The sequence below is a fragment of the Hyla sarda genome, chromosome 1, assembly GCF_029499605.1.
Source record: "Hyla sarda isolate aHylSar1 chromosome 1, aHylSar1.hap1, whole genome shotgun sequence".
Classification (NCBI taxonomy): domain Eukaryota; kingdom Metazoa; phylum Chordata; class Amphibia; order Anura; family Hylidae; genus Hyla; species Hyla sarda.
In genome coordinates this window covers 70237583-70252424 of record NC_079189.1, presented here as the reverse complement: position 1 = coordinate 70252424, position 14842 = coordinate 70237583, and the positions used below count along the sequence as shown (strand labels likewise).

Below are 14842 nucleotides of genomic sequence, written 5' to 3'. Positions count from 1 at the left end.
CAGTGGTATGTTTTACAAACTTTACCCTTGTCAACAGTGTAATGACGGAGAATGCTGCCTCCACACAGCGTCCCAACCCACTGTTACCTCTGGGCTCTCAGGTAGTCACCAGTGGTGACACAGACAATAGAATTATATGTTCAACTTCTCATCCTGCTATACAATTTAAACTGATAGAATAGAGAAACACTGGGTATGGTTTAATGTTTAACCTTTGTCGTGTTCTATTGTCTTTGGTAATGCTCTTCCTGAGCATTGTTGTTTCCATATTCCGTTTTATGGATTTAAAAAAAAAAATATATGTTATTTACAATCTGTATGTGTTATTTAAAATTAAATTAAAAAAATAATAATTAAGCAACCTAGGAGACAAAATATTGCAGCTACAGATAAAGCAATTGATATTTTCACAGTTTACAGATCAATTCATGATCCCCCTGTCTATTAGGCCGAGTTCACAATCCAGAATGTACTGATAGAATTTCCGCTACAGATCATACATGCGATGCTAGGACAGCAAGGACTGCTTTGCCTTCCCCATAGACTGCATTGCATTTCTGAGTGGACCCGCCAAAAGATCCGCTCAGAAATGCAATGCCTCCTATGGGAACGGCAATGCAATCCACATGGTCTTAGCCCCGCCGCGGGATCTCCAGTGGAAATTCCATCCAATAATTCTGCAGTTTGAACCCGACCTTAGGATTAATTGAGGGAATCACGTATAATATACTTGATGCCTTTACTTGATGATCCTTTGCTTTTGGTTGCAGATTTCCTAAGTTAGTCTTCTGGTCACAGAATGCCCCTCATGAATTTATTCAACCTTTTGTAGGACAGTCTCACAAACTTGATTGACAGAGGGTGATATTAATGCAAGTGTTCCTCAAAAAAGGGGATGCAACTAGGTGCTCAAGGCACACTCTCAATAGGATATGTGTAGCGTTTAAAATGTCCCACAAGTAGATTTTTCTTAGCAAATATGTGCCTTTATAGCTTTACCTATTCTTCACTATGTCAGTTCTCCCTGGCAACTAATCACAGTGAACCAGTCCTCCATTCTATTCACATACCTGCCTAAATGTATTTTTCCTCATATTTAAAGGGGTTCTCTGCTGAAAACATCTGATGGGGACCCCCGCGATCTCCTCTGTGGGACCTCATTCGGTGCATGGAGCTAACTCAGATACCAGCCGCCAAGCCCCCTCCATTCACATACATGGGAGGAGGCGTGATGACAATCTACTTGCCACTGCGCCCCCTCCCATAGACATGAATGGAGGGGGCGTGGCATGATGTCACGAACACGGAAGTTGCAAGCTTCCATGCTACAGCCGCCACCACTGCGAAGTACCCCTTTAAGAGCTCAGGACTGTGAACTGTCTAAAATGACAAATTCCCTGTTAAACAAAAGTTATACATATGCATTTGTGTATGGTGGTATTTTTGGAGAATTGAATTGCAGTACAATGTGAGAAAGTAAATGCAGTCTTATGCGGGCTATTCAAAAGAGTATTATTTGGATCCCGAAAATTACTGCAAGTATATAGTTATTATGTGCATTATACAGCAGTATTATGAACACTGTGGGGGAGATTTATCAAAACCTGTACAAAGGAAAACTTGCCAGTTGCCCATAGCAACCAATCAGATTACTTCTTTCATTTTTCACAGGCCTTCATAGAAATGAAAGCAGCAAGCTGATTGGTTGCTATGGGCAACTGGGCAAGTTTTCCTCTGCACAGGTTTTGATAAATCTCCCCCTGTGTGGGAGTTTTGTTTAGATATTGTATAGCAGTATTATTTGGATACTGTGAGTAAATATTATTTAGGTATTTTATGGCAGTATTATTTGAATAGTGTGAGGAAGAAATATTTAGGTATTATATAGAAGGTATTATATTTTACTATGTGGAAGTTTCATTTAAGAATTTTATGGAGGTATTATTTACAGTAGATGCTGTAAGGGAGTATTATTTTGCTATTGTATAGCAGTATTATCTTTATATTGTGTGGAGTATTATTTTAGCCCCTTAAGGACTCAGGGTTTTTCAGTTTTTGCACTTTCGTTTTTTCCTCCCTATCTTTTAAAAATCATAACCCTTTAAATTTTTCACCTAAAAATCCATATTATGGCTTATTTTTTGCGTCGCCAATTCTACTTTGCAGTAACATTAGTCATTTTACCCAAAAATGCACGGCGAAACAGAAAAAAAAATCATTGTGCGACAAAATCGAAGAAAAAACGCCATTTTGTAACTTTTGGGGGCTTCCGTTTCTACGCAGTGCATATTTCGGTAAAAATGACGCCTTATCATTATTCTGTAGGTCCATATGGTTAAAATGATACCCTACTTATATAGGTTTGATTTTGTCGCACTTCTGGAAAAAATCATAACTACATGCAGGAAAATTTATACGTTTAAAAATGTCAATTTCTGACCCCCTATAACTTTTTTATTTTTCCACATACAGGGTGGTATGAGGACTAATTTTTTGCGCCGTGATCTGAAGTTTTTATCGGTATGATTTTTGTTTTGATCGGACTTTTTGATCACTTTTTATTCATTTTTTAATGGTATAAAAAGTGACCAAAATACGCTTTTTTGGACTTTGGAATTTTTTTGCGCGCACGCCATTGACCGTGCGGTTTAAGTAATGATATACTTTTATAGTTCGGACATTTACGCACGCGGCAATACCACATATGTTTATTTTTATTTTTTTTTACACTGTTTTATTTTTTTATGGGAAAAGGGGGGTGATTCAAACTTTTATTAGGGGAGGGGTTAAATGACCTTTATTAACACTTTTTTTTTACATTTTTTTTGCAGTGTTATGGGTCCCATAGGGACCTATAACACTGCACACACTGATCTTCTACACAGATCACAGGAGTGTATTAACACGCCTGTGATCAGTGTTATCGGCGCTTGACTGCTCCTGCCTGGATCTCAGGCACGGAGCAGTCATTCGCCAATCGGACACTGAGGAGGCAGGTAAGGGCCCTCCCGGTGTCCGGTCAGCTGTTCGGGACGCCGCGATTTCACCGCGGCGGTCCCGAACAGCCCGACTGAGCAGCCGGGTCACTTTCAGTTTCGCTTTAGAAGCGGCGGTCAGCTTTGACCGCCGCTTCTAAAGGGTTAATACCACACATCGCCGCGATCGGCGATGTGTGGTATTAGCCGCGGGTCTCGGCCGTTGATGAGCGCCGGGACCAACGCGATATGATGCGGGATCACGGTGCGATCCCGCTTCATATCGCGGGAGCCGGCGCAGGACATAAGTATACGTCCTGCGTCGTTAAGGGGTTAGTATGGTGCTATTTGGATAATGTGAGGAAGTATTATTTGGGTATTACATGATGGTATTACTTGGATATTGTAAGTAAATATTATTTGATCATATATGACAGTATTATATGCAAAGTATGTTGAGGTATTATTTAGGTGTAGCATGGCAGCATTATTTGGATACTGCAGGGGAGTAATATGTAGAATTTAAATACAGTCCTTTTTGAATACTGTGAGGGAGTATTATTTAGGTATTGTATGGCAGTATTATTTGGAATGTGCGAAAGGAGTATTATTTTTGTAATGTATGGAAATCTTATTTGTTTTCTATGTGGGAGTTCCAAGAAAAAATGTATGGCGGTATTATTTGGAGTATTATTTAGGTATTGTATGGCAGCATTATCTTTATGGCATGTGGGAGTATTATTTAGGCATTGTATGGCAGTATTAACTAGATACTGTGTGGGAGTAGTATTTGGGTATTATATGGCGGTATTATTTGGAAAGAACATGGGAGTATTATTTACTATTTACCATTGCATTTTGTACATTGTATTGTAGGTTTGTATGGCTACCCTATGGGAGCATTATTTGGATATTGTACGGAGAAATGATTAAGCATTCTATTGCATTATTATTTAATATAAACACTTTTTTTTAATTATTACAAAATTGCTTGTGCATTAAATTTAATATGCAGAGTAAAAGCATTGAGATTCTTGAATGCAGTCAACCTCTAACCCCACCAGTTTTAATCTGGTATTTGAAGCAGTTAACAGGGACTTGATGCCCTATCCTTATGAGAGGTCACCAATATCATATTGTAGGGTCTGTTTTCCAGCAACCCCACAATCAGCTGATTAATGGGATTGTGGCACTGACAACTCTTCTTTGTTTACCAGACACAGTGCCATATATTTTACAGTGGATTTGTCCTGTATTGCAGCTTACTGCAACTTAGTCCCATTCTGGGATTGAGCAACATAACACACCAGGCACAGTCGCTAGTAAATGTATGAAGCTGTTCCTGGTAATTAAGAGGCTTCAGCACTCACCCAAGCATTGAGATCCCTTTATTCAGCTGACCATTGAGGTGCTGAGACTTGGACATCCACCAATCACATATTAATAAAGACAGGCATCCTAGAAAACCATATTACAGAATACACAACTCCCCTGCCTTATTACTGTTATAAGTGATATAAGTCGCAATTCTAGTAGAGCTAAATCATGACCTAATCGTCTTATATATCATAAAACCACAAACTAAAGATATCATAGAACTAAGCCAAGTGTAATGATGTGTGGATCACTGCTGCCAGCTGGCAGTGCCGAATCAATACCCTTCTGAAAAGCGTATTCAACATGTTGTGAATCACACATATGTGCTATAATACTGTCACGATTCGGCTTGCAGGTAGTGGATCCTCTGTGCCAGAGAGGGATTGGCGTGGACCGTGCTAGTGGACCGGTTCTAAGCCACTACTGGTTTTCACCAGAGCCCGCCGCAAAGCGGGATGGTCTTGCTGCGGCGGTAGTGACCAGGTCGTATCCACTAGCAACGGCTCACCTCTCTGGCTGCTGAAGATAGGCGCGGTACAAGGGAGTAGGCAGAAGCAAGGTCAGACGTAGCAGAAGGTCGGGGGCAGGCGGCAAGGTTCGTAGTCAGGATGGGTAGCAGAAGTTCAGGTACACAGGCTTTGGACACACTAAACGCTTTCACTGGCACAAGGCAACAAGATCCGGCAAGGGAGTGCATGGGAGGAGGTCAGATAAAGGCAGGGAGCAGATGGGAGCCAATTAAGCTAATTGGGCCAGGCACCAATCATTGGTGCGCTGGCCCTTTAAGTCGCAGAGAGCTGGCGCGCGCGCGCCCTAGAGAGCGGAGCCGCGCGCGCCAGCAGATGACAGCAGGGGACCGGGACGGGTAAGTGACCTGGGATGCGATTCGCGAGCGGGCGCGTCCCGCTGTGCGAACCGCATCCCCGACGGCCATGACAGTGCAGCGCTCCCGGTCAGCGGGACTGACCGGGGCGCTGCGGGGAGAGAGACGCCGTGAGCGCTCCGGGGAGGAGCGGGGACCCGGAGCGCTAGGCGTAACAGTACCCCCCCCCTTAGGTCTCCCCTTTTCTTTGACCGGCAACTGCCTCCCCTGGGATGAGGACACCGGGAAAAAATGGAGGGTTTCCTCAACGGCAGGCAGTACAGCAGGAGTGGGAATGGGGAGGGAGGGCAGAGGGCGAAGCCTGGCACGGGGCAGTGTGACACCAGGACGGGGGCCATGAGGAGGCACAGAGGTTTGCCTGACGGGACTGGGAGGGGGGGAGAGGCACTTCCTATGGCAGGCAGAGTCCCAGTTCTTTATCTCCCCGGTGGTCCAATCAAGGGTGGGGGAATGAAGCCGGAGCCATGGCAGACCGAGGAGGACCTCAGAGGTACAACTGGGGAGGATGAAGAACTCAATCCTTTCGTGGTGGGGTCCGATAGACATCAGGAGGGGTTCTGTGCGGTAACGCACGGTGCAGTCCAATCTGGCTCCGTTGACCGCGGAAATGTAGAGCGGTTTGGCGAGACGGGTCACCGGGATGCTGAATTTATTAACAAAGGACTCCAACATAAAATTCCCGGAGGCACCAGAGTCCAAGCAGGCCACGGCTGAGATGGAGGAGTTGGCTGTAGGGGAAATCCGCACGGGCACCGTGAGACGTGGAGAAGAAGACTTAGAAGCAAAAGATGCCACACCCACGTGAGCTGGGTGCGTGCGTGCGTTTCCCAGGCGTGGAGGACGGATAGGGCAATCCACCAAGAAATGCTCAGTACTGGCACAGTACAGACAGAGATTTTCTTCTCTACGGCGATTCCTCTCTTCCTGGGTCAGGCGAGACCGATCCACTTGCATGGCCTCCTCGGCGGGAGGCCCAGGCGAAGACTGCAAAGGATGCTGTGGGAGAGGTGCCCAGAGATCTAAGTCTTTTTCCTGGCGGAGCTCTTGGTGTCGCTCAGAAAAACGCATGTCAATGCGGGTAGCCAAATGGATGAGTTCTTGGAGGTTGGCAGGAATCTCTCGTGCGGCCAGCACATCCTTGATGCGACTGGATAGGCCTTTTTTAAAGGTCGCGCAGAGAGCCTCATTATTCCAGGATAGTTCAGAAGCAAAAGTACGGAATTGTATGGCGTACTCGCCAACGGAAGAATTACCCTGGACCAGGTTCAGCAAGGCAGTCTCAGCAGAAGAGGCTCGGGCAGGTTCCTCAAAGACACTTCGGACTTCAGCAAAGAAGGACTGGACTGTGGCTGTGGCAGGATCATTGCGGTCCCAGAGCGGTGTGGCCCAAGACAAGGCCTTTCCTGAAAGAAGACTTACTACGAACGCCACCTTAGACCGTTCTGTAGGAAACAAGTCTGACAACATCTCCATATGCAGGGAACACTGAGACAAAAATCCACGGCAGAGTCTGGAGTCCCCATCAAATTTGTCCGGCAGGGACAAGCGGAGGTTAGGAGCGGCCACTCGCTGCGGAGGAGGTGCAGGAGCTGGCGGAGGAGATGGTTGCTGCTGTAGCAGAGGCAGAATTTGCTGTAACATGGCGGTCAACTGCGACAGCTGCTGTCCTTGTTGGGCAATCTGCTGCGATTGCTGAGCGACCACCGTGGGAAGATCAGCGAGACTTGGCAGCGGCACCTCAGCGGGATCCATGGCCGGATCTACTGTCACGATTCGGCTTGCAGGTAGTGGATCCTCTGTGCCAGAGAGGGATTGGCGTGGACCGTGCTAGTGGACCGGTTCTAAGCCACTACTGGTTTTCACCAGAGCCCGCCGCAAAGCGGGATGGTCTTGCTGCGGCGGTAGTGACCAGGTCGTATCCACTAGCAACGGCTCACCTCTCTGGCTGCTGAAGATAGGCGCGGTACAAGGGAGTAGGCAGAAGCAAGGTCAGACGTAGCAGAAGGTCGGGGGCAGGCGGCAAGGTTCGTAGTCAGGATGGGTAGCAGAAGTTCAGGTACACAGGCTTTGGACACACTAAACGCTTTCACTGGCACAAGGCAACAAGATCCGGCAAGGGAGTGCATGGGAGGAGGTCAGATAAAGGCAGGGAGCAGATGGGAGCCAATTAAGCTAATTGGGCCAGGCACCAATCATTGGTGCGCTGGCCCTTTAAGTCGCAGAGAGCTGGCGCGCGCGCGCCCTAGAGAGCGGAGCCGCGCGCGCCAGCAGATGACAGCAGGGGACCGGGACGGGTAAGTGACCTGGGATGCGATTCGCGAGCGGGCGCGTCCCGCTGTGCGAACCGCATCCCCGACGGCCATGACAGTGCAGCGCTCCCGGTCAGCGGGACTGACCGGGGCGCTGCGGGGAGAGAGACGCCGTGAGCGCTCCGGGGAGGAGCGGGGACCCGGAGCGCTAGGCGTAACAAATACACTGCATCTGCTCATATATTAGTTTTGATTACTGCATACATGTATGCAGCTTCCGGGGTTCTCGGTGATTCAGAACTCCCAGCATTCTCTGCTGATAAACACTCTGGAACTTGTAGTTCTACAGGACTTAGTTCGATACAGTCCGTCTACCCGTAGTGAAGTTTATGATGTATTTTATCCGATTAATAATTGATTCTTTGACTTATTGAGCCCCCTTCTGTATTTATCAATATCTCGTGAACTCCGGTTCCATTTCCAGTCAGTGTTCCTCTACGGTGATTATTATATTGATGTATGGTTTAAAGCAAACAATATAAATGATTAATGCTTTACCCTGTTAATTACCTTAATTAGCCATGTAAATGGATTTCCTGGGCAATGAATAGGCTTTGTGCGCTGACTGCAGTTGAGGATCATCCAAGACAAGGTATTCCATCGAGGTTGCCGGATCGAGTAAATCTACAACTTGACTGTAAATACAAGCATAGTCTTGAAGGATTATAATGTATATAAAACTGGGTTTTCATGCTATGATTTGTCAAAGATCGGGTATATTAAACAATTATTATTTAGGATCATATACCCTCATTGTATACAATGAATTCAAGTTGCTAATACAGTGCCAAAATATTCTGCAGTGCTGTACAGATACTGTCATCATTCACAATAGGGACAATTGAATTTTTATAGTACATATTTTAGGGCAAATTTCACAAGAGCAAATAAAAGGAGTTTTCCCGGACCAGATTATGTTAACAAATCTTTTATTTTCCTCTCTATTTGAACTATAAAATGGACCTTTTATGGGCCAAAAAATTGGCAATCCCAGGCCGCCGCTGTCTCAATTGTCTCCCGGCGGTGACCCGACTCAAATAGTGATTGGCTGAGCATTTCCTGTCTGTCTAAAAGAAAGCAGGAGGGTCTTCTCAGCTGGGATCAGGACCATGGATCAATGTAATAATGAGTAAACGTTTTTAAATTTTTTTGTTATGCCTCTTAGGGTACATTGTTTTGCCTGGGGTTGTCTGACACTAGAATTTTTTTTTCATTGGCTCAGGCTGGCTTAAATGGGCACTATCATCAACATTTTTTTTTTTTTTATATGTTGTAGTACATATGTACCTGTAAGTAAATGAAGAAAAGGTGGTCCAGCAGTACCTTTGAAATATAGATCCTTTATTGAACTTTGTCTTTAAAATGCAGAGCACACACCATTCAGGTGAATGGTGTGTGCTCTGCATTTTAAAGACAAAGTTCAATAAAGGATCTATATTTCAAAGGTACTGCTGGACCGCCTTTTCTTCATTTACTTACAAGTATCAAGCCGGGACGGGCTCGGGTCCTTGCAGACCGTGGAGGAGGTGAGCTGAAAGAACTTTATTTCTAGTACATATGTACCACAGCATATCTCTAACATATTTTCATTATTTTTTATTTTTTTTTATTAAAACCTTTTAATTTAAGTTTGAAAACCAGCCACTAGGGGTCTCCCTCCTAGTGGCTGACTGCAGGCTGGTGTGACATCTTGCCTGAATTCGGACCTATGGTGGCCGGGCATCGGTCCTTATTCATTCAGCCTGCACTCTCTCCCTGCCTGTCAATCAGACAGGTGGGAGCGAGCGCTTTGGCTCCCTGGGCTCACACGGCCACTCTTCCCGCACATGTCGCCGCCACTGCTGCCTCTGCACGCCTCTGCTGGACTCTGCAGTATGTATCTTTCTTTAGGGGAGTTCGGGGTTCAAGGTTTTTACATGGGGGTTGGGGGAGAGCGGGGTTCGGGATTTAAAAACGGGGACGGGAGCGGGGGCGGGTGGCGGAGGGAACGGAACAGGGTAGCGCCCCATGGCCCTAACATATTTTTTTTATTGTTTTCAACACAGGGTGCCTACAGCTGTTTCACCACTACAACTCCCAGCATGCCCTGACAGCCAATAGATGTCAGGGCAAGCTGGGAGTTGTAGTGTTGAAACAGCTGGAGGCACCCTGTGTAGATGAACTAAGGGCGGAAGTGTGCCCCCCCAGCAGGCATCAGTGATGGGGAAGTCTGCCTGGTAGTGAGCACACTACCAGGCAGACAAAAAGGCATTTTTAATATGGTAAAAAAAAATAAAAGCAGGGAGGGGGTTAGAGATAGATTGGCAATAGGCAGGGACAGTAAAAAAAAAAATTAAGGATGGTGGGAGCTACACTTTAAAAATAAAACATAAGTTATACTTACCGTACCTGCTTTGATCTACTGCAGCTGCCATCTAAACAGTGTCTGGCCCCCAATGATCAGTGTTTTGCTTTGACAGAAAATGCCCACAAGGCTGTATACAAATAAATCAGAAATTAAAACCATGACAAAATTTGGTATTTATGTTTATTTAATGGTCCAATGTAATGTGCATGAACCTTCTATGGAGTGTATGGTTCCAGATTATTTTTATTTTACTCTTCTTTTTTTTTTTTTTTTCATTGTTTATTTATTTATTTATATAGTGCCCTAGGTCCTAGCACACTTTACTTTGATAAACATTTACATTTGTTAAAAATACAATGCACAAATGCAGCTAAAGTGAACATTATAGATTAAAATGCAGACTGATAAAGAGAGGGGCCTGTCCACAAGGGCTTACAATCTACAAATGTGGCATGAGAGAAAACCTCAATAATGCAACATGTTATAGTAAAGAACATTCCAGAGGTGCCAACTCCATCTTACCTGGATTCTTTTTATGTGGACCCCTAAGAGACCTCTGTTCAGACCAGCATTTCCCAACCAGGGTGCCTTGAGCTGTTGCAAAACTACAATTCCCAGAATGCCCAGACAGCCAAAGGAGTTGCAGTTTTGCAACAGCTGAAGGCACCCTGTTTGGAAAACACTGATTTAGAGGGGAGGGCTGGAATGTCAGCTTAGGCTATGTTCATACCTCTCTTGTTGACGCCAACAGAGCACTCTTTAACTGACTTCATAAAAAAAAAAAAAAAAAAAAAACGGACCAGTTCTATTCAGTTTCCATTTTTGAACAGAATAAAAAATTATTGCATACCACTTTTTTTTCCGTGCAAAATTCCGGAACAGACGAACCAAGGCTAGGCCTAAAGTCCTGCAGCAACACATAGTAACGGAGTTCCTGCACTTTTTCCACAGCAGGAACAGTCTGGGGGAGATTTATCCAAACCTGTCTGGAGGAAAAGTTGTCCAGCGCCATTGCAACCAATCAGCTCACTTCTTTCCTTTTTAACAAGGCCTCTGCAAAATGAAAGAAGCAATCTGATTGGTTTGCTATGGGTAACTGGGGAACGTTTCTGTGACGGACTGACCAGGGACCTTTCAGTGTTCCTCTACTCCAAGAGCGACTTCTCCTTCCAGATGACAAGCTGCAGCATAACAGCAGACAATATCCCCAGGCAGAACTAGAAATTATCGCAACCTCGTACCCAAAGAACCAGGCAACACCAGTCTTCAGGTATAAAAATCAATCTCCCTTTATTGAGAAACAAGTGTCTCCTTTTATAGGATGGACATCACAGGGGGAAGGAGCAGTAAAGACAATACAGGTGACAGTAAGTCTGGAAGATAATCCAATAAAGGTATCCCTATATAGTGCCTTGTTTAGAAGGTGGACCGTGTGCAGAATTAGTGCCTTGTGCAGAAGGTGGTCTGTGTGCAGAAGGTGGACCGTGTGCAGAAGGTGGTCCCTGTGCAGAAGGTGGACTGTGTGCAGAAGGTAGACTGTGTGCAGAATTAGTGCCTTGTGCAGAAGGTGGTCTGTGTGCAGAAGGTGGACCGTGTGCAGAAGGTGGTCCGTGTGCAGAAGGTGGACTGTGTGCAGAAGGTGGACTGTGTGCAGAATTAGTGCCTTGTGCAGAAGGTGGTCTGTGTGCAGAAGGTGGACCATGTGCAGAAGGTGGTCCGTGTGCAGAAGGTGGACTGTGTGCAGATGGTGGACTGTGTGCAGAAGGTGGACTGTGTGCAGAATTAGTGCCTTGTGCAGAAGGTGGACTGTGTGCAGAATTAGTGCCTTGTGCAGAAGGTGGTCTGTGTGCAGAAGGTAGTCCGTGTGCAGAAGGTGGACTGTGTGCAGAAGGTGGACTGTGTGCAGAATTAGTGCCTTGTGAAGAAGGTAGTCCGTGTGCAGAAGGTGGACCGTGTGCAGAAGGTGTGCAGTGTGCAGAATTAGTGCCATGTACAGAATTAGTGCCGTGTGCAGAAGGTGTCATGAAAACAGCAAATAAAAGTATTTTAATAAGATATCCAACAAAGAGCGCTATGTCACTGGACAACATTAACTGAGGGGCACAAAATGTGGAAATAGTGATGTCCTAAAGTCCATCATCCACTCTTCCATAGTCCTCTGGAAGCTAAGGCAACAATAGAGAAGGGGTAGGGTGACTCTGGGGACCGTCACAGTTTCCTTTGCACAGGTTTTGGTAAATCTCCCCCACTGTTCCCATAAGCAGGAGTCCTGCAGAACCAGCCCTTGAGGGAAAATCTTGGGTGAGTCCCAGCACATTTTTGCCAGGACTTGACCCCTGATAAAGACCCATTAAAAATCAATAGGGATTTAAATGTATCCGCCTGTTTTCCATTTTTCTGAACCGTTTGGCCATCAGAGAAAAGAAACTCCAGAGCTAACATAAGTGTGAACCCAGCTCATGTGGTACACATTACTTACCTTATATGTCTCTCCAGGAAATCCACGTTGATGTATCCTAATCGATAAAAGAATCGATCACCCCTCCCAAAAAATCTATTTTTATGTTGATTTTCATTTGGAGGGCCATGTTTACCCATTACAGTTTACTAATATGTAATGGAACACGGACCTTCTCAAGGCGGTACAGTACATACCGTACAATGCAACCTTATTCGAATACCGTCTATAGCCAAAACTGTATGGCAACATGCTCATGTATTCCTGGTCTAATACTGTACTCCATGGAGTTTCATCTATTTGTGCGCTTTTCTTTATCCTCAATGGTTTTTTTTTTGTTTTGTTTTTAACGTGTCCCATTTACAACCCACAATAAGTTGACAGACAGCAACCATTGTGTACAAATTCCCTTTGTTTGAATCCCATGACATCTCCTCTTTATTTATTTATTTATTTACTCTACAATTTAAGAAATTTACTTTGTCTCGCTCTCTTTCTCTAACACTTGGTCTAGCCTGATAGCTGGAGGAAAAAAAAAAAAACTCCTTTTATGTTTCTACAGCCGAAGGGTTAAATACACACATTCAATTAAGTCTTTGTTGACATTAGCAATGTTATATGTCAAAGTGATGGAGCCGGCCCTTTAATGAGGGTTACCGAAAACACATTCACGGGCAAGGATGCATAGGAAAGCCTGCAGAGCTACAGTATGTTGTACAGTACTGGAACAGCTAAGTAGCCACTGGTCACATTTCTACATATAAAGATGTAGCAGAGACAAATATTTAGTTTTCTTTTGCTAATTATATTTGAAGATTTAGCGATAGATTGCACTGAATAAATATAACTAATAAATATAACTAATACTAATATAACTAATATTACTAATTCAGTGATATTGATCTATATAAATACATATATACATGTATATTACAAACATATTTCACAGCATTTTGCCATGCAAAGCTACACGTACAGACAAAATATGACAATATAGTAGTTTTTCCCAACCAAGGTGCCCTCAGCTGTTGCAAAACAGCTACTCATTGCCCATGCTCGGAGTTGTAGTTTTGCAACAGCTGGAGGCACCCTGGTTGGGAAACCCTGCATTACAGAGTAGGCCTCATTCACACTTTCGTAAGGTAACAGCAAAATTTGGGAGACTTTATAACAGTTGCAATTCGGCTAGAAAAAAAAATAGATAAAATAAAATAAATAAATAGCCAAATTGCAGAAAATTCACAAGCAGGTTGTAGTCGCATTTGACTTGCATCAAGCTCAGTGCCGGCAAGGTCACGTTTGACTTTCGACCTACAACCCAAAAATTTATTTTTGGAGTGATTGCTGTGTTGCTATCGTATTGTATAGCACATTAACATTCATTAGACGTGATGTCACAAGCGATATTGTGATTTTTATGTGCTGCAACACATATATATATATATATATATATATATATATATATATATTTTTTTTTTTTTTTTTTTTCTTTTTCTTTTTTTTTTTCTTTCTCATAAAATTTTAAAGTGTTTGGTGATATTTTTGATATTCATATAACTGGAACAAACATGGAAACTTGCACTCTCTGAAAAAAGAACATGCATTTTCGAATTCAACTCAAAAACAGTACCAATACATAACCATTGGAACATGCTACGTAATGAATTGAAAGCTTCATATTTGCTTTAAAAAAATAAATATATAGTGATATTCACGTTTCTATTTTTTGCAGCATGTTCTTCAAGAACCATATTGGTATCATTTCTAGCCCGGAGACAATGGCAGAAAAACATGCCAATATCAAATTTCTCTTGCTGCCATATAAGTCTATGGGAGGACATACTCCAACATTTCATAAAAGAATGTCATACCCTCAACATGCTATGATTTTGGAAAACTGCTACAGAAGGGTGATCCACCCCCCACCCCTCTCCCTGCCCGCCAAAAATAAAAAAATAAATAAAACATGGAGCAATTCATATTTCCCTATTAACTCCCAGCTAACATCTGGGCGTAGTATTTTTGGCCAAAAAATATGAGTATGGCATTTTAGTTCCTTAACAAATTAAAGAAGAAATATAGAATAAAATTTAAAAAAATTACAGCTTTTAACAATAAACAGAACAAGATGTTTTTTTTAGGGCACACTAAAATTATGGAGTAGCGAATTTCAAAGAACTAGTGCAAGTCAAGAGAAGTCTGGGAGGTTCAGATTAAAGAGGATGTTCATATATTAAACTTACGATCTTTGTAAAACCCAGATAACATATAGGGATATTGCGATGATATGTGGCAAATGTCAAATTTTACTTTGCTGTGCATGTAACACCACTAAATCCAATGGCGGAGACATCTAAGAGACAGACAGCTCGGTCAAAGTAATGTAAAAGCAACACAATGTTTGTTGCCGACTTCACTATGCAAGGGTTAGTGTTTTGGAGATATCACACATTTACTGTATATTTACAGAGTAGAATCCAGAAGAGAGATGAT

The 14842-nt window shown here is 43.7% G+C and overlaps 1 long non-coding RNA gene across 1 annotated transcript; it reads left to right on the top strand.

Annotated features, from left to right (window-relative positions):
* Window positions 1-1752: 1752 nt before the first annotated feature.
* On the top strand, window positions 1753-14280 carry LOC130301167 (uncharacterized). Its single transcript, XR_008851855.1, has 3 exons — window positions 1753-1877; window positions 8064-8136; window positions 14082-14280. It is a non-coding gene; the product is annotated as an uncharacterized LOC130301167 (long non-coding RNA).
* The last annotated feature ends 562 nt before the right edge of the window (window positions 14281-14842 follow it).